Here is a 16151-nt window from a genome sequence, read left to right as displayed (position 1 = left end):
TGTGTTAGTCAGCTTTTTATCACTATGACCAAAATACCTGAGAAAAATCAACTTTAGAAGGAAAGATTTATTTTGATTCTTGGTTTCAGAGGTTTCAGTTCATGCTCTGCCTGCTCCACTGCTATGGGCCTGGGGCGAGGAAGAGCATCATGGCCAAGAGGGTGGGGTGGAGCAGAGCTGCTCACATCATGGTAGCCAGGAAGGAGAGAGACAGAGGATGAGAAAGGACAAGATATACCCTTCTAGGGCATGCATGCCTCTGGTGACCTACTCTTCTAAATAAGCCTCACCTCCTACAGTTTCCATCAAATTATGAAGCCACCAGTGGCTTAATCCATTGATGAGGTCGGAGCCCTCATAATCCAGTAACTTCCCAACGCCTCACCTCTGAACATTGATGCATTGGGGATCAAGCCTTCAACACTGGAAACTTTGAGGACAGATCTAAACTGTAGATCTAAACTGTAACATACTCCTTCATGCAAACCTCAAAGCAATTGGCCAGGAGCATCCCCACTGTAGGGGAGGGAGATGACTGCATCACAGAAAGGTTAAGCAGCTTGCCCATGGCCAACTAGTTACCTGGGCATGGATTTGTACTCTGGTATTTCTGTAGCCAATGTCCTTGCTTTTAAATATTAGGTCATAATACCTGCCAATTATATAACAATGAACATGAGGGGCAAATCAAATAGAATCTTATAATCAGTTCTTTATTCTTGTTATGTTGTCTCCATTCTTCATTAAGCTAATTGTTATATCTACCTTGATTATCCATCAGATAGCCACATGGACATCTGCTGTTTCTTCTGAAATTTCTGAAGTATTTGGTACATCTTTAGGCCTGCTATTTCAATTAATAATCTGTTGGGATGCAGTTCTTTGATCATTTAACCCTTGTTCTTCATGTGTAAGAAATATCACTTCCCCATAGTAGAAAAATTATGGTTACCTTAAAATAACCACTTTGAAATGTTATGGGCCAGGCTATATGGGCAATGACTAAACAGATTCCATTTTACCCTGAGACTCCATATCATGTAAGAAATGCTTTCCCGTGGGAAAGCCCCACCTCTGTACCCATTAATAGTTACCTAGCATAATGTACTTGGGAACACAAAATAGTAATTCTTATACAATGTAAAATTGTTATATTTGCTTTCCATTTTTCTTGGGCAGTGTACCTTGTCAGAGATTGATTGTCTAGAGGTTAGTAACCATTCCCTAACTTGCACTCAACTAGGGTCATTTTGACCCACTTCTCTTCTGCTTGCTTGCTGCTATGCCAGCCTGGAAAGTCCTGTGGGGAATACCAATGTACCCATTGCATTGTCTCGTTGACTGCCCAATTCAGCTTCTGTACTTGCTTGCTTACATTGGCTAAACCCCCAAACATCCCTTTTGTGTGTGTTTTTTATTTTTATTTTTGGCTTAAATATGAGGCCATCTGAAGGCGGGCACGCCACTCTGACTATCTCATTCTTTGGAGAGCAGAGTGACCGCCCCTAGCCAGCAATAAAGGCTTAATTGAAATGGCAATGTGTGGTCTGAAAGTTATTTGGGGGTCTCGGTATAACAGAAAGAGGAATTTGACTCAGATTGGGAGCAGAACAACACAGTTTTGACTAATAGCTTCCTGAGAACTTGTCTCTTATGTTGAAATTTCCTTGGAAAGTGTGGCCAGATTCTTTATCCCTTCTCAGTTGTGTCTGTTCATGGTTTACCTCTAGCATTTATCTTTCCTGGAAACACAGTTTGGTAAACATCCCATATCAGCTGTCATCTTATCTCCAAAGACAGAGAAGCTTTGGAAACTATCACTTTCTAAAGAAAACACTTTGAGAATCATTCTGTGGGTCATCCTGACTGACCTCATTCTCTAATCACATGATTTCCAGTTTTGTTTTTGAGAGCTATCATCTTTGTTAATCTTAGTCTGGGGTTGTGTTTTGCAAAAGTTTCTAAAAAAAGTTAAAGTAAGAAAATTGTGCTAGTCAGCTTTTCATTGCCGTGACAAAATACCTCAGATAAACAATTTATAAGGAAGAAAGGTTTATTTTGGCTTACAAATTTCAGAGATTTTGGTCCATGGTCAGCTGGCTTTCCTGCTTTTAGGCTTGTGATGAGAAAAAACATCTTGGCAGTGAGCACATGGGAGAGCAAAGCTGCTCTCCCCATGGCAACAAGGAAGTGAAAAAGTGAAAGGAAGGGGCAAAGGTCTCAATTTCCCCTCCACCAGCATGCCCCCAGTAACCTAACTTCCTTCCACTAGGCTCCGCCTCTTAAAGGTTCCACCGTCTTCCAGTAGTGCCACAGGATGATAACCAAGCCTTCGACAAATGAGCCTTTAGAGAATACTTAAAATCCAAACCATCACACAAAGTAAATCTGAAGTGGGGAATTTTCATGGCTATCTAATAATGCAGCATAGGATCCTGAAAGAAAACTTCTTTTGAAAGATTTAGCTGGGGTAGCACTGACCATAAATTCTGAACTTTCAGATAACATCTGTAGGGATACTTGACCTAGAACTAGTTTATCCTGTTTGTTATGGTTTGGATGTGAGGTGTTCCTCAAAAGCATATGTATGAGACAATGTAAGAAGGTTCAGAGGGGAAATGATTGGGTTGTGAGAGTCTTAACCCAATTAGTGAATAATCCCCTGATGGAGATTAACTTAGTGGTAACTGAAGTGGTAGGGTGTGGCTGGAGGAGGTGGGAATTGGGGCGTGGCTTTGGGGTATATAGTTGTGTCTGGCAAGTGGAGTCTCTCTCTGCTTCTTGATCACCATGATGTGAGCTGCTTCCCTCGGCCACACACTCTACCATGATGTTCAGCCTCATCTAAAGACCCTAGAAATGGAGCCAGCCTTCTATGGACGAAGACCTCCGAGACAGTGAGCCCTCAAATTTTTCCTCCTCTATGGTTGTTCTGGTCAGATCTTTTAGTCACAGCAATGAAAAAGTTGACTGTTTTCTGTTTTCTGTTTTTTTTTTCTTCTTGAAAAGAGATTAAATGAGACAAAGAACTTACCTCAGGAAAGAAAATGCAGAGCACTTCTTCCTGAAAGGCCACAGGCATATGGCACAGTCTCAGCTCAATCTTGTTCCCAACTGCTCCTGATTTTTGAGACATTTTCACTTGTCTATCTATCTCTGAAGATTGTTTTTTTCCTTTGGATAACGTTTACTAGGGAACTTCATGGAGTTAAACCCCTCCATAGAATTTCTGACAGTATTTTCTGGGAGAATTGCCCTGGCTCAAAGTATTCATTACTCTTTCTTCTCTTGAAGAATTGCTTGTAAGATTTTTATCTTTTTTTTTTTTTGTACCAGGTATTGAACCCAGGGGCACTTAACTCTGAGCCACATCCCAGCCCCTTTTATTTTTTATTTTGATATAGGATCTTATTAAGTTGCTTAGGGCCTTGCTAAGTTGCTGAGGCTGGCTTTGAAACTTGTGATGATCCTCCTGACTCAGCCTCCCAAGATGCTGGGATTATAAAAGTGTGCCACCATACCCAGCTTCTGACTAATCTCATACTTGAATATTTTAAAAAAATGACCACACACACACACACACACAGTTACTTTTGGTAGCATTCACAGGGGGATTTGTACCTTATTTGGAAGCTTTACCCACAGCAGTGATCATTCTTTTGGTATCTTATTTTGAGGGATCTGGTGATGTGTACTAATGTGACTGATTACCCTGTGGAATCTCTTTGGTAGGTGTGGCTACTCCTGAAGAGTAATCCTAAGAAACTATGACCTATTTCAGGATTGACTTAGTTTTATCCTTTCTCATGGAGTCAATGCATCATCTTTTAGATGTGATTGGGCACGTTCAGGGTGGGATGGCTGTAGACTGAATCATCATTTAGAATCTTCTTCATTAGAGGTTTTGTTCTGAGCACTTAACCTTTGGACATAATGTTTCTATATAAATTTTGGAATATCTTCTGTTCTGGTCAATCCTATTGGTGGAAACTTCTCAGACTTTTTTTGTAATACTTATGTTCTAAAAATGGCACCGAAAATGCTTCTTCCCAACAGTACTTTTGAGAGAGAGGGCAATTTCCTTCTGGATTTCTGTAAGTTGGACTCAAATGCTCTTGAAAGTACTTGTGAGGATTCATGCCTTGGTTGACCTCCTTTCTACATGGTAACCCCCCTGAAAGAGCTGTTTAGGGAGTTATCCTAGTCACATTTGTACATTCATGACATCTGCAAAGCTGTCATTTGGGGAAATGTAAATGTACTCAATCTTTTTTTTTTTTTTTCCCTTGCAGTGCTGGGGAGGGAGCCCAGGGCATTGTACATGTTAGGCAAGTGCCCTACCACTGAGGCACATCCTAGCCCTCCAAGACTTTTTTATTGTTATACTTTACTTTGGCTAAACAAGGGATAGTTTTTCAGCCAATGATAGTTTTGGATCTTGTCGTTATGTTCCTGGAAATTATCCTTTTGATAATGGTAACTTAGGATTTTTTTACATTTCTAATAATTCTTTTAGAATCAGTATCTTTTGGCCATCACCCAAGAGGACAATAGACCCAAGAAACACTATCTAGTGCCACCTTGATTTCTCACTATGGCTCCCAAGGGCTGCTTTTTGGGGACAGTTTTGGGGACTCTCTTCCCTCTGTGACACTGGGACTGGCTTTTCATTGAAGGACTTTCAGAGAAAGTTTCCTCTTGACAGATGGAGCTCACACACAAAAGCAGGAAGACCTAGAGGGCCTTTCCTTCACTCATGATAGGCACGTGATGTGACTCAGTGGCAAGCCAGCCTTGAGGAACTGATGGCTCACATGTTCAACTATCTTCATCTCAGTCATAAATTTTAATCCTGCCTGAAGAATTCACTCATTAGCTTTTCTTTGCTGACAAGCATCTTCTGATGGTTACATTTTTAGTTGATTAAAGCTATTTCATTCTCATATTCTGCTAATATCTGATATCACAGCTTTAATATTTGTTTCCCCATAGTTTTATTCCCTATCTACAGGTAGAGAGGGGAGATTTATTTGCCCATTGATATTAATTCAACCTTTTGAAAAAGCATAATATCCATAACAATTAAGAATGACTATTACTCATTAATTATTCAAAAGGGATGTTTTCACTAGAGGATAATATTCTCCCACTGAGAAGAACTTTGATTTATGGACTTTATCATTTATACAGTTATTTATACAGTTATCATTAAAAAAGTGTCTCTAATATGAATTTTTGAAATTTCCTTGAATTTTTGAAATTTGAGATTGAAATGCTTATAGGGTCAGTTAATTTTGGTTGAAAATCAAGACACCTAAAATATGCACGAATGAGCTTGAGTGCTTCTGAACAACAATGGTTATTTGAAAGTTCTGTGAAAATTTCATTTCATCTAAGAGGTAAGAAAAGGACTGTAACCAGCTTGGCTCAAAAAGTCTGTGAGCAGGGAAATTAGACTTTCTTTAATAGGACTTGTTACTCAGCACAGTTCAGCAGTCAAGTGCAGGGGCTCCTGGCAGAGACCCGAGTGCCACCTCTCAGCCCAGCCACTGACCCCTCTGAACCTTAATGGAGAATTATAAGAGTATAATGGGAGAATTATAAGAGTCCCCAGCTCGTTGTCAGAAGTAACTAAGATGATGCAATTAGGCACTTACCACAGTGCTGGGCACACAGTCCACATCCTGCAAAAGTCAGATATTATTTTGGGAAACTAAGATATAGTGCTTTTAAACGATGTCTGTTCCTTCCTTTAAACACATATGGAGGAATAAAGTTAAGCAGTAAGAGGAGGATCCACACATTTCCTTTGGAACATCTGATGGACATGTGCCCTTTTGGGGGAAGATGCATTTCATCCTTGATTCTTACTCTTTTAAAATCTCTTTAAAAGAAGGAATTATTTTGGGGGTAAATTTACTTGAACTTTTAATTTGATCCTAAACAAATGAAAACTGGAAACCTTCCTTCTCACTGTGGCTTCTTCCTCCCTAGCATCCCTAAGATTTGCCCTTCCTCTACATCTTCAGCCTCTGTGGCAATTCTTTCACATCCACAGAACTCACACTCTAGTTAGTACTCACTCCTGCCCCCATGCCTTTGCACATGCCCTGCCCTTGGGTCAGAAACACTCATTGTGGTCTCTCAACCTGCCTTGTTTATGGCATCATTTCTTTCTATACTGGGGATCTTGATGTAGTCATTGAACATCTCCCGTGCACTCCGCACTGAATCCCTCACCTCTCCTGCTCATCACAGCTGCCCTGAAAGGTGGACAGGTAGGTGAAAAGAGCTGCCAATCACAAGAACAAGGAGGCAGAAAAAACAAGAGTCTGCCTTCAGTTTACCTGGTGGAGCTACGCCAACTTGGGCAGGACTGAGATATGTCATGGCACCTTACAGAGAGAGGCAAGAAGGACTGAACCCTGAGTGAATGTGTTCAGCTTCCTTTAGAGAGGAAGTGTCAATCAGAAGGGGCAGTGCAAGCATGCACAGTGACCTCAAAGCACTGCCCTGAGGGGATTGGAAACTTGGCCATTTACTTCACAACTTTCTGACCCTGAGCAAGGCTGGCTGTCAGAGAAGCTCTGTTGCCATCATCCTGATATTCTGGTATTCTTTTTTCTTCAGTCATGAGTATTGAGCCCAGGGATGCTCTATCACTGACATACAGCCCTAGCCCTTTTTTATTTTTTATTTTGAAACAGCATCTTACTAAGTTGCTAAGAACCTTTTACCCTCTTCAGAATTAAGTCTCTGATGGTTTCCTTGGCTTATTTCTTTTTTAGTCTTATTTCTTTTCTTTCTTTTTAATTTTTTTTTTAACCGCAGATTTGCTTGAATGCAGTACTGAAGGAGGTACTAGATAAGAAACCAAGGAATGTAAACACTCAGTTTCTGGCCTCTAGTTGGGAGATAATAAGCCGCTGTGGCATTCAATCTCTTGGAGGCTTTAAGTGGAAAGACAAGTCATGTGTTCCTTGATGAAGGGGATAAGATCTGTATAATGTGTCTTTGGGCAATTTTGTCATTGTGCAAACATCTGAGAGTGTACACACATAAACCAAAAAGTATAACCTTTTAAAAGGTTACAGACCTGCACAGGATCTAACTGTACTGAATATAGCAGGCAGAGGTAACACATGGTTTTTGTGTGTCTCAGCATAAACAAACATAGAAAAAGTACAGTAACAATGTAGTATGAAAGATAAAAGATAGTACATCTGGTATTTGCCAGGAATGAAGCCTGTGGGCCTGGAAGTTACTCTGGGTGACTCCGTGAATAAGTGGTGAGTGACATGGAAGCCCAGGATGTCACTGTCTCTTTGAACACTATACTCTTGGGCTACACTAAATTTACAAAGCATATTTTTCTTTCTTTGACAATAAATTAACCTTATCTTACCATAACTTGTTTATACTTTAGACTTTTCATTTTTTAAAATTTTCCCTCTTTTTTGTAATAACCTAGTTTAAAACACAAACACATTGTACAGCCATACAAAAATATTTCCTTTTAATATATCCTTGTTCTATATTTTTTTCTATTTTTAAAATATTTTGCTTCATTTTATTTTTCACTTTTTAAACTTTTGTTGTTGTTGTTAAAAACTGAGACACAGACACACATTAGCCTAGCCCAACATGGGGTTGGCATCATCAGTCTCACTGTCTTCATCTCCACATCTTGTCCCTGCAAGGTCTTCAGGGGCAATAGTGCACTGGAACTCTCCTTCTGGAACCTTCAACCCTTTTCAGAATTAAGTCTCTGATGGTTTCTTAGCTTATTTCTTTGGTGTTTTTCTTTTTTTATCAAAGATTTGCTTGAAAGCAGGTAATGCACTGTGAACATTCCTGTCTGTGAAAACTTTTCTGTTAGGATTCCTGTTTTCAATCCTTTCAAGGAGCTTCTTGAAGTCTACAAAAACTGTTGCTAAGCTTTTTGCTGTTAATTTCTTGCAAGCTCTTCTTTTTCTTTTACATTTTTGTTTTTCTAGCCCCCTTTCAGCAGTAGGACTTTTTCAGCTCCACTGTGGCATTAAAGGAAACACTGTCATATATATGTCGGTCACTAACCGAAGCACTGCATGCAACTGCAGCCTAGAGACCAGCCTTCACTGAGGTATGCCTTCCTTTTTTCTAATAATAGTTGGAGTTTATTAGAAAATGTGAATTATTACAGAAACATATAACTCAAAGCCACTGTCTCCTGTAATTCCTACCACTGTGATAATACTATTAAGTTTGGTGTTTATTCTTGCTAATATTTGTCATGGCTTCTACTCATATATTATCAGTATTATTTGTTATCAGACTGTGGATATAGTTCAGTGGTTGAGAATTTGCCTGTGTGAGGCCCTGGGTTCAACACCACAAAATATTATTCATTATTAATATTTCCATTATATTTGAAAATGGGATCTCTTTCTTTCCCTCCTTCCCTCCATCTTTCTTTCATATTGGGGTTTGAATTCAGGGGTGCTCTACCACTGAGTTAAATCCCCAGCCCTTTTTTATTTTTATTTTGAGATAGGGTCTAAGTTGCCAAGGCTGCTCTTAAATTTGTGCTTCTCCTGCCTCAGCCTCCCAAGCAGCTTGAAAATGGAATATTTCTTTGTATTCTATAAATGGCTCCCTTTTAAAATTAAGGTATAATTCACATGTAATAAAATTTTCTCTATTTAAAGTATCATTCATCAATTTTAGTGTATTTTCACAGTTGTACTACTATTATAATCTAAGAATGTTTTTATCATCCAAAAAAGAAAGTTCATACCCACTAGCAGTTATTCTACATATTTTCCTTCTCCCAACCCCTGGCAACCAGTGATCTATTTTTTGTCTCTATAGATTTGCTTATTGTGAATAATTTTTATAAATATAGTTATGTAATATGTGACCTTTTGCATTTGGCTCATTTTATTAGTGTAATGTTTTAGATTCACTCATGATGTGGCATGACATTACATACTTAGTGGATGAATAATATTCCATTGCATGAACATCATGCATTTTGTTTATCTATTCATCAGTCGATACATATTTGTGTTTATATATCTTTTGGATGTTATGAATAATGCTGCTATGAATATTCATGTTCAAGTTTTTCCGTGTATATATATTTTTACTTCCTTTGGATATATACCTAGGCATAAAATGACTTGGTTATACAATAATTATGTTCAACCTTTTGGGAAATTGCTAAACTGTTTTCTAAAGTGTGTACCATAATCAACATTACTACCAGCAAAGTGTGAGGGCTCCAATTTCTCCATATATTCATAAATGCTTTTAAAAAATTATTGTAGCATTATAATGATACATAGTAGTTGGGGTTCATTCCAATAAAGTCATATATGCATGGAATTCAGTTTCAGTTCTCATTCCCCCACTTTTCTATTCCCTCCTCTTTTCCTGTTGTCCTTCCTCTATTTGTCTCCCTTTTGCTCATCTGTTTATTTATTTTTGATTGGTTCTTTCTACTTATACATAAAGGTGAAGTTCCCTATGGTATAGTTGTATATGCACATAACATGATTTTTTAAAAAAAATGATTTCTGCATTTCCTCTCCTTTCCCGTCCTTCCTCTCTCCTTCTCAGTCTCCTTCTACATTATTGATCTTCTCTGTATCTTATTTTTTTTTTTTTGGTCAGGGGAAGTTTGTCACTTTTTTTTTTTTTTATGAGCTCCCTGTATCTTATGATGTCTACTCCTCTCCTCCTTTCCTTTATTTTATTGTAGCTTCCACATATGAGAGAAAACATTCAATCCTTGACTTCCTGAGTCTGGCTTACTTCACTTAACATGGTGTTTTCCAGTTCCATTTATTTACCAGCAAATGCCATAATTTTGTTCTTTATGGATGAGTAAAACTCCATCATGTGTATATACCACATTTTCTTAATCCATTAGTCTATTGACAAGCATCTGGGTTGATTCCATAACTTAGCAATCACTTCACAAATGATTTTTATTATCTTTTTGTTACAGAGATTTTAGTGGGTGCAGTGGTGGCATCTCATGAGGTTTTGATTTACATTTCCTTGTTGATCAAGGATTTTGAGCATCATTTCACATATGTATTTGCCATTTGTATGTGTTCTTCACAGAAATGCCTATTCAAATTCTTTGCTCATTTAGAATTTGGTTTTCTTTTCATCAGAGTTGTAGGAGTCCTTTATATACATTCTGGACACCAAAACTTATCAGCTGTTTTGCAAATACTTTCTCCTAATCTGTGAACTTTATTTTGACTGTTTAAATAGGTATGTGTACAGTTGTGTTGCAGAGTTGTTTTAATTTGTATTTCCCTGGTGACATATGAAATGAACCTCTTTTCACATGCTGCCATCTGCATATCTTCTTTGGTGAGACTTCTGTTCAGGTCTATGGCTCATTTTTAATTGGGTTGTTGTTTTTCTTATTATTGAGTTTTAAGACATCTTCAATATTTGCTTAACAATCCCTATTGTATGTCTGGTTATGCATATGTTAATTGGCTTTATTTGGTTATTCCATATGTTTATGTATTTCAGAATATCACATCGTACATCATAAGTACATACAATTTTTATTGTCAATTAAAATTTTAATTAATTAATTAAAAATCTTTGATGTACATGAGATCACTTACATTTTATTTTATAGGAGTCTTACAGTTTTGAGTTTTACATTTGAGATCCCATTTGAGTTAATTTTTTATTTCATTTGAGTTAATTTTTGTGAGAGTTTTTCAATTATTTTTGCATGTGGATGCTGTTGTTATTTAAATATATTAGGTGTCCCCCAAAAGCTCATGTGTGAGACTATATAAGAACATTCAGAGGTGAAATGATTAGGTTATAAGACCCTTAACCTAATTGGTGGATTAATCCACTGATATGGATTAACCAGTCAGTAGCTATAGGTAGGTAGGGCGTGACTGGAAGAAGTAGGTCACTTGGGGCCTGCCTTTGGAGTTTGTATTTTGTCCTTCATGAGTGGAACTCTGTCTCTGCTTCCTGGTTACCATGGTCTGAGTTGCTTTTATGGACCAAGTGCTTTTGCCGTGATAGTATTCTTTGCCTTAGGTACAATCAGCAGGTCATGAACTAGACCTCTGAAACTGTCAAACAAAATAAACTTTTCCTCCTCTAAGTTGTTCTTCCCAGATTTTTTGGTAACAGCCACACCAAAGCTGACTAAAACAGATGCCCAATTGTTTCAGCACCATTTGTTGAAAAGACTATTTTTGCTGCATTGTATTGCCTTTGCGTTTTTGTCAAAGATAATCAATCGACTATGTTTATGTGAGTTTATTTCAGAACTCTCTACTATGTTCTAATGATTTATTCATCTGTTCTTCCACCAGTGCTATATTGTCTTGATTACTGTGCTTTATCATAAGACTTGAACTTGGGTAGTGCCAGTTTTAACTTTGTTCTTCTTCAGTATTGTGTAGGCTATTTGGGGACTTTTACCTTTTCATATAAACTTATAATCAGTTTGTTGATATCCACAAAATCATTTGATACAATTCTGATTAGAATTGCCTTGAATCTAGAAAGTTGAGTATAACTAGCATCCTGACAATATTGAGTCTTCCTATACATGAAAATGAAATGTTTCCTCATTTATTTAGTTCTTTGATTTCATTCCTTAGAGACTTGTACTAATCTTCATATAGATCATATATATGGTGTTACATTATTATTTCAAGTGTTTATTGCTGGAATACAGGAAAATGATGGACTTTTGTTGATTGAACTTGTATCCTTTATCCCTGATGTCATTGCTTATTTGTTTCAAGAGTTGTTTTGTTTGTTTGTTCATTTTTCCTATATCATCATGACATTGAGCAAAGAACAATTTTATTTCTTCCTTTCCAATCTATATATCTTTTATATATTTTTTTGGTCTTATTGTGTTATCTGTGATTTCCACGATGATATTGAAAATGAGAGGTGAGGAGTACTTTCTTGCCTACTTCATGATGTTAGTGGAAAATTTCTAGTTTCTAATCACTAAGAATAAAATTAGCTATATGTTTTTGATAGTTATTCTTTATCAAGTTAAGAAAATTACTCACCAATGAAATTTTATCATGCATGGGTTTTGGATTTATCAAAACCTCTTTCTGCATCTATTTATATGATCATATAGTTTTTCTTTTTCAGTTAGTTGATTTGATGGGTAATATTAATTCATTTTCAAATGTTAAACAAGGCTTGCACATCTAGGATAAATCTTAGTTGAATAATTTATGTGTGAGGTCCTGGGTTCAATCCCCAGTACTGGAAAAAAAAAGACTTCCATCTGTTCTTCAATGTATAATTCTTTGTATACATTTAGGAAAAAATCCTCTAGTCTTTGCCAGCTACCCTGGAAAGTCTGGCCGAATGCTTACCTACAGGTGCAAATTCTATGTGATGATCTCAGCACATCCCTGAGTGCTTTACTGAAAGATTGAATGGATCGAGGCCAGTTTCCTAGATTTACCCTTCCATCATAAAGCAGCTTCCTGTGCACAAGACCTCCTATTTGGGCTTAACTCCTAATCAAATACAAACTCAAGCTAGTCTCCAAGCTATGTTCTCTCAAGGCTTGATTATATCCTGCTCTTCCCTCAAAACTGTTAGGTAATAATAAACTTTGTTCCCTTTTGATATATGGACACAACATCCTCCCTAGCAAAGACCACTCCTGAGGCCCATTAGGACCTAGTTCTGCAAGCCATTCCTGTCCTAAGATTTGACAATTTTCCACTAGTAACCTGGTAGGTAAAATTTTTTGAATAAGATATAAGAATATCTTATTCTTCAGGCACCATCTTACACCTCAGGCAGCAAATAAACAAACCATCTTTCCATTACCATAGTAACTACCTGAAGTAAGTATGGACGGAATTAATTATGCAAGTTACAGCATTTCACATATTTTTCCCAACAAATGGTTTATTTTCTCCCAACCACACACGCAAAAAGAAGTGACTACTTGGGCTGAAGTTGTGGCTCAGTGTAGACCACTTGCCTAGCATGTACGAGGCACTGGGTTCAATCCTTAGCACCACATAAAAATAAAATAAAGGTATTGTGTCCACCTACAACTAAAGGGTATGTATTTTTTTAAAAAAAGAAGTGACTACTTTAAAAAGGGCTACTACTAGTTATGCCATTTTAGAAAATCTGGCTTTTCTCTAGCATAGTAGCTCTCAAAGTGGGGTAATTCTTCCTTACCCCCAACTAGGGCAACTAACTGTTCCAGTTTGTCCAGAACTTCCCTGGTTTTAGGACTGAAAGTCTGTGTCCTGGGAATCCCCTCAGTCTCAGGTAAACTGGGGTGGTTGGTCACCCTACCCAGAGGGGACATGTGGTAATATTTGGTTCTTATCATCCAATGTTTTTAGTTAGCTTTGCATCACTGTGACCAATATACCTGACAAGAACAACTTAGAGAAGGAAAAGTTTCTTTTGGCTCACAGTTTCAGAAGTTCAGTGCATGGTTGGCTGACTCCATTGCTCTGGGCCCAAGATCAGGCAGAATATCATGATGGATGTGGCAGAGGAAAGCCATTCAGGCCATGGAAGCCAGGAAGCAGAGACCTTGAGTACAAGGAGTTATGGATGTTATAATGCCCAAGGGTCTACCCCCAATCACTTTTTTTCTCCAGCCACTCCTTACCTGCCTACAGTTACCACACACTAATCCATCTGAATTATTAATCCATCAAATGCATCAACCCACTAATTCAATTACAGCTCTCATAATCTGATAATTTCACCTCTGAATATTCCTGCATTGTCTCATACGAGAGCTTTGGGGAGGACACCTCATATCCAAATTTTAACATCTAGGTAAATTATGTTCTACTGGCAAGCAGTGTGTAGACTGAATTCTACTGAGCATCTTTCAAATATACAATATGAAAGCCCACCACAACAAAGGATGTCTAAAACATTAGTAGTCCAGAAATTCCCCTCTAGCATTTTGCTACTCAAAATGTGGTTTTTGGATTGGCAGTTTAAGTATTACCTAGAATATTTGTTGAAATGCAGAGTCTCTGGCTCTACTCCAAATCAAGGGAATGATAACTGACCTGCTGATTAACAGGAAAGCTGCATGGAAAGCTCTCCAGGAAAGTTGCATGAACGTTACAACCTAGGAAGTACTCTTCTGGTGCTCTTATTGTTGATTCTCTTTCAGCGTCAGCATGGATTTAAATGGTTCCAACTAATTATAAATATAGGTTTATCATTGAAAGTTGGCGTCACCACAGGTCTACCAAGGCCCAAATTGATCCTTCTCCCATGAAAGCATTCTTAATTTCTGATAATAACTACATAATGTCCCAGAGTCATTTTTGCTCTCCTGTACCCTAGAAAGAATTTTCTTTCTGAAGAGACCTGGTGCATTTAATGGAGAATAGAATCAAGAAACCTGAACCAAGCTATAGGGGGTTGTACATCCAAGCATTTGAGGCAGAGAAATCAGAGAACTAGGACGTTAGGCAAGAGGTTAAAGAAATCTGTCTTTCCCTTAAACAAATAAACACACACACACACACACACACACACACCCTCGGTGTAAGTATGGGCTCCTCTAGAATCAGGAATGAAAGCAATGAAAGGAATAATTGAAGAAAAACACAAGTTCTTGCATTTTACCCTAATATTCTTTGTTTTGTCTTGTTTTGAGATGGGATCTTTATATGTTGCCGAAGAGGTCCCCTTGTCTCAGCCTCCTGTGTAGTCATCACTACAGATGCAAGCCACCACATCTGGCCTGACACTAGTCCTTCATTTTCATAGGCACTGATGACATTTATCATGCAGTTTTTATTTCAAACTTTATTATTTTAAAAGCCTGCACACAAATTCATAATAACTCTCTCAGCAATATGTAAATATATCTAAGATTCACAAACTCAATGAAATATGTAAGAAAATACAACTTCATTAACAATTATCAGAGGTAGAGAGTTTCTTGGATAGATGACATTTGTTCCAGTGGAAGCATGTGAAAGTGAGGGTGGGGAGTAAAGCTCTGGGAGCAGCAGTTGAAGGAGACCAGAATAATTCTGGATGTCTGGAAGGGAGAATGTGGGGAAGGTAAAAGCAAAGGGGAAAATAGCAGGCTTCTGTGATGGCAGGAAGCAGAGGGAAGAGCAGAAAAGAGGCTGAGGGTGTAAGAGAGTTTGTGTCTCAGGATGTGGGGCACATGGGAGCAGAGGTCAGGCTGGAAAGGAGGGCTGTTGCTGCAACAGGGGCTACCCCTTGAGGTGGGAGAGAAGCCAAAGCACTCTGTGCTCATCTTCCCTCTGCTGTAATGCCGGGTCCTCCCCCGCCTCCAGCCTTTCCCTCTGTCAAGGCAGGGGAAGGGAGTCGGGGCAGGCCAAAGGAAAACCTGGTGAGCAGAAAGCCTGTGGTGCCTATTAACAACTGCCCAGGTAAGTGACACATCAGCACATGAAAACAGGGACCAGAATGTGGGAGAGGAAATGGCCTGGGAAAAGGCACGGTGTCTTTGGGCATTTGCAGGTTATTCTGTGTGGCTGGCTGGAGGGCCCCGCAGGGAACAGGGTGGGCACTGGCATTGAAAAGGTTGGCAGGTGTCAACATACATTCTACTGTCATGTATAACTAGAAAGAACAAAAATTTTTAAAAAAAGAAAAGAAAAGGTTGGCAGGAACCCCCTCCCCCCTCCCATCATGAATAGCTTTTTATGCTGTTCCAAGAAACTCAGACTTCATTCTGAGTGAGTAGAGACATGCAGAAGGATGAGTACCACATGCCAGAAGAGGTCTTCATTTTCTTTGACATGAAGAGATTGGATTGTGGTCTTTAAACTTTTACTAGGCTTCTCGGTCCGGGTCCTGCTGAGGGCCGGTCAGGACTCACCCGTTGCTTTGGTTGCCCGGCAAGGGGAACGAAATGCTGCCATTCGCATAGGATACCAACATGGCAGAGATCTGATGTCAGCAGAAAGCGGCGGAGGAGAGAACTTCATCAATATCAGTGGTGACATAAGCAGTTGGTCTCCTGGTAGGGGGGGTGAGGCACAGTCACCCGAGTCTCCTCAATTTGTCGTTGAGCCAGAGGGGAGGAGCCGGGCCGCCGCCAGCGCCCGGAGCAGGCCCAGCGGCTCGCCAGTGTGGTGACCGCGTGACCCCAA

The sequence above is a fragment of the Marmota marmota genome, unplaced genomic scaffold, assembly GCF_001458135.2.
Source record: "Marmota marmota marmota unplaced genomic scaffold, marMar, whole genome shotgun sequence".
NCBI lineage: Eukaryota > Metazoa > Chordata > Mammalia > Rodentia > Sciuridae > Marmota > Marmota marmota.
The sequence above is the reverse complement of the archived record's forward strand: the minus strand, read 5'-3'. Positions refer to the sequence as shown.